This window comes from Gossypium hirsutum, chromosome A07 (genome assembly GCF_007990345.1).
Source record: "Gossypium hirsutum isolate 1008001.06 chromosome A07, Gossypium_hirsutum_v2.1, whole genome shotgun sequence".
In the NCBI taxonomy this organism is placed as follows: Eukaryota; Viridiplantae; Streptophyta; class Magnoliopsida; order Malvales; family Malvaceae; genus Gossypium; species Gossypium hirsutum.
In genome coordinates this window covers 84436147-84444769 of record NC_053430.1, presented here as the reverse complement: position 1 = coordinate 84444769, position 8623 = coordinate 84436147, and positions in this window count along the sequence as shown.

The following is an 8623-nucleotide window of genomic DNA, read 5'->3' as shown; positions in this document are numbered from 1 at the left end:
TCGGGATTACCAGTCCAAGCTAAATCCCCTACAACGACAATTACTCTAATGAGCTTGGATCTGAATTACCAGTCCAGGCTAAATTCAGACCCTAATTTGGATTATCCGTCTGGGCTAAATCCATTTTACACATATTCTTCGGGACGGCTATATCAGGATAGGATCACCCATCCGGGCTAGATCCTTTTTACCGTCTCGAGCTATTTAACGGGGAGCTCATAAAGAGCCATATCGGAAAGCTAATCCGGGCTATAACAGGAAGCTCAATAGAGCCGAGATCAGGTAGTTCACAAAGAACCATATCGTGAAGCTCACGAAAAGCCTATCGGGAAGCTCTAGATAGCCATATATCGGGAAGTTCAAGCGAGCACTATCGGGAAGTTTAAGTGAGCACTATCGATTTTCCTTTGTTCAACGAGATTTATTATTTTATCAGGCATTATCAAATATATCCATATCAATTTCTTATGCATGACAAAAATACAATTCACAAGTATAATATTTAATTCAAGCTTATAATTATGCATAATTCTGTTACACGAACTTACCTGACTAAATTGCAAAAACACCAAGATTTAGGGGCATTTTGATAATTTTTCCATTTTCCTCGATTTTCACCCGATCTTAATATAAATTAATTATTTTATTCAATTTATTAACTTAGATAATAAAACAATTCATTTCCTTCAATATGGTCATTTTTGATATTTTTACAGAATTGCCTCTAAAGTTTTACTTTTATTTAATTTAGTCACTGAGCCTAGAATATACAAATTAGCCATACTAGCTGAACATTCATACATATTTTCCTCCTCCTCCTCTCTATTCCGCATCCTTAATTTATATAACAAGCTACAAGTAACATTATTAATAATTTCACTATTTACTTATATGTATATTCAAAATTGTCCATTTGCATCATAATCACTAAATTATTTATATCTTGAGCTACAGAACTCGAAATTAAGATATGCTAATTTTCCATGAAACTAGACTTATGTATATTCTTACCATAAAATTTTCATAATTTTTGCTTTAGTCAATAAGTACAGTTTATTCTTTAAAGTCACCGTTATTCTGCTGTCTCACAGTTCCGACCCTTCTTTACTAAAAATTAATTATCTCATTTTACAGGATTCGAATGATGTTCTTGTTTATTTCTATTGAAAATATACTCATTCATGATTTTTAAAATATAACTTTAAGATCCTAATTATTTTTCTCCAATTTTTTATGATTTTCTAAAGTCACAACAGGGGAACCCGAAATCAGTCTGACCTTGTCTCACAAAATTTATTATATCTCATAATTCACAATTCCATTTCCTGCACCATTTCTTCTATAAGAAACTAGACTCAATAATATTTAATTTCATATTTTTTTCATACTCTAATTCAATTTTCAAAATTTATGGTGATTTTTCAAAGTTAGCCTATTGCTGCTGTCTAAAACTGTTTTAGTGCAAGATGTTTATTTACCATGTTTATAACACCCTTATTTTCTTTCTCTACACTATTTCTCATCACTTTCTCTTGTTTTCTCTTCACTAAAATTTCAAGAACATATGACCATATATAAGAAAACTCTACATTAACATTAATCCCATACCTTTTCAATAATATCAAACTTAAAAATATATTGAAATCATGATGTTCTTACATTGTTCTATTGATTTCAATCTTCATCTTGATTTTCTCTCTCCTTCAGCTTCCATTTTTTGAATCCAACTTGATATTCTAACTTCCCATAGTCTCCTTAATATTCTTCTCTCTTGGTAGCTATGGAAATTCTTTTGATTTCTAAGAGAAAATGGTGAATTTTTGGTGGAAGGACTAAATTGTAAAAAAAGGAAAGTTTCTTCTTCTCCTTTCTTTCCAACGTGGAATGCATGGAAATGGATGGTGTTGTTCCTTCCTTTTTCTTTCATTCCACACACACACATATATATACTTAATAAAATAATAAATATCTTATTAAATATTAATAAAATAATATTTTTTAAAAAATAATTATAAAATATCATTAACATCATCATTACTTTCTAGATTTCTCTCTCTTGCAATTGACCATTTTTCCCTTTGTGATCTTTTAAAATTCCATACTTGAGTCATTACTTAATTTGGTAAAATTACTATTTAGTCCCTCATAATTCTTCACCTATTCAATTTCATCCATTTTTCTTAGTTTCTAGATTATTCCACCCATAAAATATTTGCACTATTGGTCCTTCAAATTTTTCATATTTACACTTTAACCCTCAAGTTTTGAGTATTTACTCTTGGGCAATAAAACTTTTCTCACTTTTACAATTTAGTCCTTTCTTGAATCAAGATATCATAATTTGCTTCTCAATGTTGTCATAACTCAAAATTTCCCTTTTTGTCACTTTATTTCCTTATTTTACTATATCAAGGATAATATCTTACTGTAGAAATTTTTGGGGTATTATATATATAATGCTTTTGTGTTGGCATAGTTTAGTATGAAGTATAGATGATGAATTGATATGTTTGAGAAGCATGATTTAGGTGATGAAAGATTGAGAAAAATGCATAGGGAAGATAGGTAAAATTATTGATAATGATATGTTGCTTTGGATATGTTTAAGGTTGAGTTTTGAGTAGTGGTTTGGATTGTGATATAATGGCTTGATTTGTATATGAATTTGGCATGTTGTGATTGCTTATGTATGTATTGAAATGGCATAAAGTGTGGTGTTTAGGTATGCTTATGGAGGGTGAGAAATGTGGCTTTATCCAAGCCTATTTTCACTCCACACGACCGAGCACACGACGTGTGGCTCGACCATGTGTGACACATGGCCTTGGAACACGGCCGTGTGTCCCCTAGGGTAGCCCTTCGAATTAAAGTCAGTATACCCTCTAGTTTTGACACAGTTAACACACAGCCTGAACACGGGCGTGTGAAGGGAACACGTGCTGGACACAAGGGCGTGTGGTCTGGCCGTGTGATCAAGTCAGTATGTATACCTTGTTTGGCCACGGTTTAGTCACACGGGTGTGTCTGAGACCATGTGAGGCACACGGCCTGTTCACACGGGCGTGAGACCCATGCAGTGAGGAAAATTTTGTAAGTTTTGTAAAGTTTTCTCGAGCTATTGGTTTAGTCCCGAACCTCTTTTAAGCATGTTTTAAGGTATCGTAGAACCTTATAACGGACTATATGGATGAATGTATAAAAGTTTTAAATTGTATACAAGTTTTATTGTGAAATGTGACTGAATGATTCGATGTAAGTCCGGTAATGCCTTGTGCCCTGTTCGGGTGTCAGTTACCGGTAAGGGGTGTTACAACAACATACCCTTACAGATGGCTGAAGAAGAGCATACTAGTTTCTATGTCGTGACATAGGACTTAGTGTGTCGTGACATCGACCCTGGAACAGAAAATTAATACAAAGTAGTGGTGTTTTGGTCTGCACAATTGAACTTTATGCTCGAGAACATCAACTAGCCTAAGGCTAAGGATGATGGCCACCTAAAGGCTATAAATAGGCTCCTTTGGCACCTATTATAGGCATTATTCCTTTAACCTAAATTCCCTATGTAAAGTTTAGTTTATTGTTTTTTTTCATTCTCAGGTTTTAGTTTTATTCTTATTGTTCTTGTTAATTTCAAGATATCTGAATTGTAAAGTCATTCAACTCTGTGAATCACGCTTAATCTCAATATAATCAGGCTATTTTATTTACTTTATTTTGTTGATTTAATCAGCTTGTTTTCCCTTTTTCTAAATTATATATTGTTTATGAACACCATGAGGAACTAATCCCTTTATGGGGGATTAGTGAGTGGAGACATGATCTCTTAACTATTTTGTAGGGTTACTCAATGGATCAACTATTTGGGAAAGGAAGAACGTGAAACAAACCTTAGGCCAGACAACCCTGGAAAGTCATCAAGGTGGGAATTCACCCAAAATTGGTATTGCCCATTCGTGAACACTTTCACCCCAAACCGATTTGGACTGTGAGGTCGAAAGATAAGTAGTTGTTGCTGGATCGTTATGCTAGTGGAAGATCAGAAGATCCTACTAGGGTAGCGATTAGTGGATTGACGAGGAATATCAAACGATTGTTAAGAAGGATTGCCAAAGCGAGCTAATCACCCATATTTGAGATCTGATTTACTCTCTTTTCTTTCCCTTGAGTCTTATTTCTTGTGAAGTTATTTATTTTTTGTATTAGTAAAAACCCTTAAAATCCTTCTTTTATAATTTCCGTACTATAATTTATTTTAAGTACTAGTTAGATCTTTTTAATGTTTAGGTTAAAATTGATCTAGCACTTGCCTTCCTTGGGTATGATCCTTGGAGTACTTACCTACTTCATTTTAAAATCTGTATTACAACCCATCTCATATACTTGCGGATACCACCTCATAATTCTCTATTTGTTGCAGTATTAACACTCTGGATGTTAGCATAATAGCCCATTTTTAGTGGTGTTAAAAACAATGGTTTCGGGACCACAATTTCGACGAGTGATTATTATTTTAATATTAATTCAATGTCTACCTGATTATATTAAGGTCGATTTAAAATTTTGTTAAGAAATTTTAATGTTTAAATGATTAATTATGTAAAAAGGACTAAATCATGAAAGGTGTAAAAGTTGAGTTCTATTGGTTAAAGGGGTCAAATGGCTATGAAATTTTAAACTAATTAAATAAGAGAGTAATTATACCATTCTTAATGTTAGTGGACATTTATGGGTAAGATTTTGTTAATTTTTTAGTTAATAACCAAGGTTAAAATGATAATTTAATAAATAAACTTAAACTAAATAAAACAAAATTGTTTCATCTTCCTCACTTAGTCTCTCCACTTGAAATTGAAGAAGGAAATAGCCATTTTTAGGGCTTAAAGTGTAACACCCCTCACCCGTATTCAACGCTGGAATAGTGTTTCGAGCATTACCGGACTTATAACACAATTACACATACATTTTCTCATACATTTCCAAATCCCATTCAATTACCAATCAACTCATTCATATCATCCCTAATACAAGCCTATGAGGCCCTAAACATGCATTAGGATTGGTTCGGGACTAAACCAATAACATTGGAAACTTTTCGAACATTTATAAAATTTTCTCAAAAAAAGGGGACACACGCCTGTGTGGCCTGGTCGTGTGAGATAGACACGCCCATGTCACAGGCTGTGTGGACATTCGAAATGGGAGCATATGGCTGTGTCCCAGGCCATGTCCCAGCCCATGTCTGACCCCGTGTAACTCTCTGGCTTGGGTCACAGGGCCAACACACACGCCTGTGTGGCTAACCCGTGTGCCCTAAAAATGGCCGTACACGCTTGTGTGCCAGGCCGTGTGCTAGGCCGTGCCAAACTTGTAGGGTATACTGACTTATACCATACGGCCAAGTCACATGCTCGTGTGTGAGGCCGTGTGGAGCATACTGTCACCAGGGGACACATGACCGTGTACAGAACCGTGTGTCACACACGGCTAAGACACACGCCCGTGTCTCTGCTCGTGTGGACAAAAATAGGCTATTTACCAAGCTAATTTGCCACCCAAACTTGTGCTCACCTACATCAAATTCAAAGGCACCAATACATAACATCAATAGGCATTTATCAATGGTACGTGATATTCGTGATAGGTTTTAAATATTTATACTGAATCGTTCTTGAAACAAAACTATTATCACAATGGAGGCAAGTGTACCTATCGAACAGTATTATAGTTTTAGGAAGACCGAATTGTCGAACCCAAAGGAACTAAAAGTACTAGTATTAACTTTCTTTTTATCATCTAACCTAAAAATTAAAAAGGGTCTTGTTTATCTAACTAATTAATTAAACTAAGAAATCACAGAAAAGAAATTTGGGGAAAATACTTTTTGAAAAACTCGGTTGATTAAGACAATACCTAGGAAAAGATCCACCTAGACTTCACTTGTTATTTGACTCTAAATCGGACGATTTATTCCTTTGACTTGATCCGTAGAAATCCCTAAGTTATATTATTATCTCTCTCGAGACTAACAATGTCTAACCCTAGGTTGAATAATTGAAATCTCTTTCTAATTAATTCCCTAGGATTACATTAACTCGATCTATAGATCCCCTTATAAGGTTTCACCCTAATCCGGTAAAATCTTGTCACCCCATCTCTAGGTGCGCAATCAAATCCGCTTAATTATGACAAATTTACTCTTAGACAGGGTCTATTCCTCCTCTGAATAAGAGCATTAACTTGAATCAATATCCTGAAATATTAAAACAAGAATTACGAACACATAATTAAGAACAAGCCAAATATTTATCATACGATTCAGATAATAATAACAAGATTCGTCTTAGGTTTCATTCCCCTTAGGTATTTAGGGGAATTAGTTCATACTTATGAAAGAAAACATCTCAAAAGAATAAAGATAAAAAAAACATAAGAAAACCCAAAACTCCTGAGGGAATTTGAAGGGAGATCTTCGGTCTTGATGATGAATCCAGCTTTTGAGATGGATTAATCGGCTTTCCTTGAGCAATTCCTTGCTTCCTAACCTGTGTGTCCTCTTCTCCTCTTTAGCGTGTATTTATAGGCTTTGGAATGCCTAAGAGCCCTCAAAAGTGGCCTTTTCCGAATAGGATATAAATATGTATAAATTATGGTTTATCAAATACCCCCACGCTTAAGCATTTGCTTGTCCTCAAGCAAAACTCTCAACTTATAATCAAAATAACTTCTTCTCAGCTTATAATTTCTATCGTAATGTCTCAAAATAATTTGTAGGTAATCATACATTTAAAATTCAACTAAAAGAACATCAAAGTTTCAAACATTCCAAGTTGAGCATTTTATCACGAAAATATAGGTGCTTCCCCTTCATCTAAGTGATACTTCTGATTCAAAATATCACAAAGTTTAACATCCTCACTAAGGATTCGCTCAAATCACTCAAGGTGTTTAAGGACAACAAATTAAACACTCATTAGTCAATATGAAAAATTATTACCATAGACTTGTATGAAAATCAAATCTCCACCACTATATATTGAGATGATACATCAATCAAAAGGTCTTTAAAGGGTTGTAACGTGGCTTTGGTTAGGGGGTGTTGTCACAAGTTGAAAGAAAAGGTTATAATCGAGACCGAATTGAAAAATTACCCAACTAGAAAAAATACTGACGTTGATAAACTCTATTCCTAGTTAAAAGATACTAGAATTGAGCTCTTCTTCATAGAATATGGAATTACAAACTTTAATCTCATAAATAATGAATTACTACTAAAATATATAAATATGAATGTATTGTTTTTTTTAAGAACAAATAATTAAAATAACATAGACTAAAAAGAACATAGTTAAGCAATTTATTCAAATCAAATCTCGACAAAAATAGGGATCAAGTTAATTGAGGGGATTTCAACAATAATGAGTTATGGGTTAATATTAGGGATATATTAAGGAATGGCTTGGTAGGCTCAAAGGGGTTCACTAAGGGTTAATTGTAAGGGTAGGTTTTTATGGAGTGAGTGGGTTTAACCTAGGTGCCTTTATCATTTTGATCAAATCAAATGGTGTGGTCTTGACATGCATAATCAAGCAAGTTCTAGAATAACAGTTCAATATCGATGCCCTCAAAACAATAAAAGTGAGCATGAAGTAAATAATAGATGCTCTTAAAGGCTCAAAATCTCACCAAAATTATGTCTTTTTGATGTTTAGACCTGTGAATTTTATTTCAAGATAATACCTAAATGTTGGGAAAACAACTTAAAACATTTAATTCAAAAATCAACTTATCATGCCTGATTCTCTAATGCCTTAAAGTTTAAACAATCAATGCATGAATGCCTACGTTTTAATCCAAGATATATCCATAAACATTATAATCTAATCAAAATTCATTTTAATAACGATATGAGAAAATTGCATGAGAATAAGACAAAATATAAATGACCCCCCCACACTTAAGATGTACATTGCCCTCAATGTACAAAAATAAATTAAAAAAATAAATATACAATCATAAGATAGGGAGAGAAGTGAAACTTCCTGAATTAAGAATGAGTTTCTTGATTTTGAGTTATGTAGAGTAGAGGAGGATACTCCGGTGGTGGTAGAGGTTGGGGTCCACAATTGTTACGCCAAAAGAATATTATATCTCGTGTGGCTATAGTCGTGGTTGAGTAGGACATGGTAGTCGTGGAGAACCTTTCCCAGTGGAGTTTTAGGTTCCTAAATGATAGTGAGCTTTGGAGCTTTTTATAACTGTGATAAGTTCAAGAACTTTTTTAGAGGATAGAAAGGAGAGTAATTACTTAGAATGAAATAGCCGAGATTATAAATTGTTAATAAAATCTAAACTAAAATAGTAGCAAAAGGGAATAAATTAAAAAGTACTCTCAAAAGATAAATAAAGATAATAGTGAAAAGAAATAATAAAATCAAATAAAAATTAAAAAGTCTTTAAACATCGTCATCGTCGGATGGTTCGCGAGGTAGGGGTGGCGATGAGATGTGGAAGTACTGACAAATCTACTGTAGAGTAGCATCAATGTTATTAAATCGTTGAAAACACTGCTCCTCGAATCGAGTGAGGCGCTCAGAGATGCCAACATATGAAGTCGCCGCAT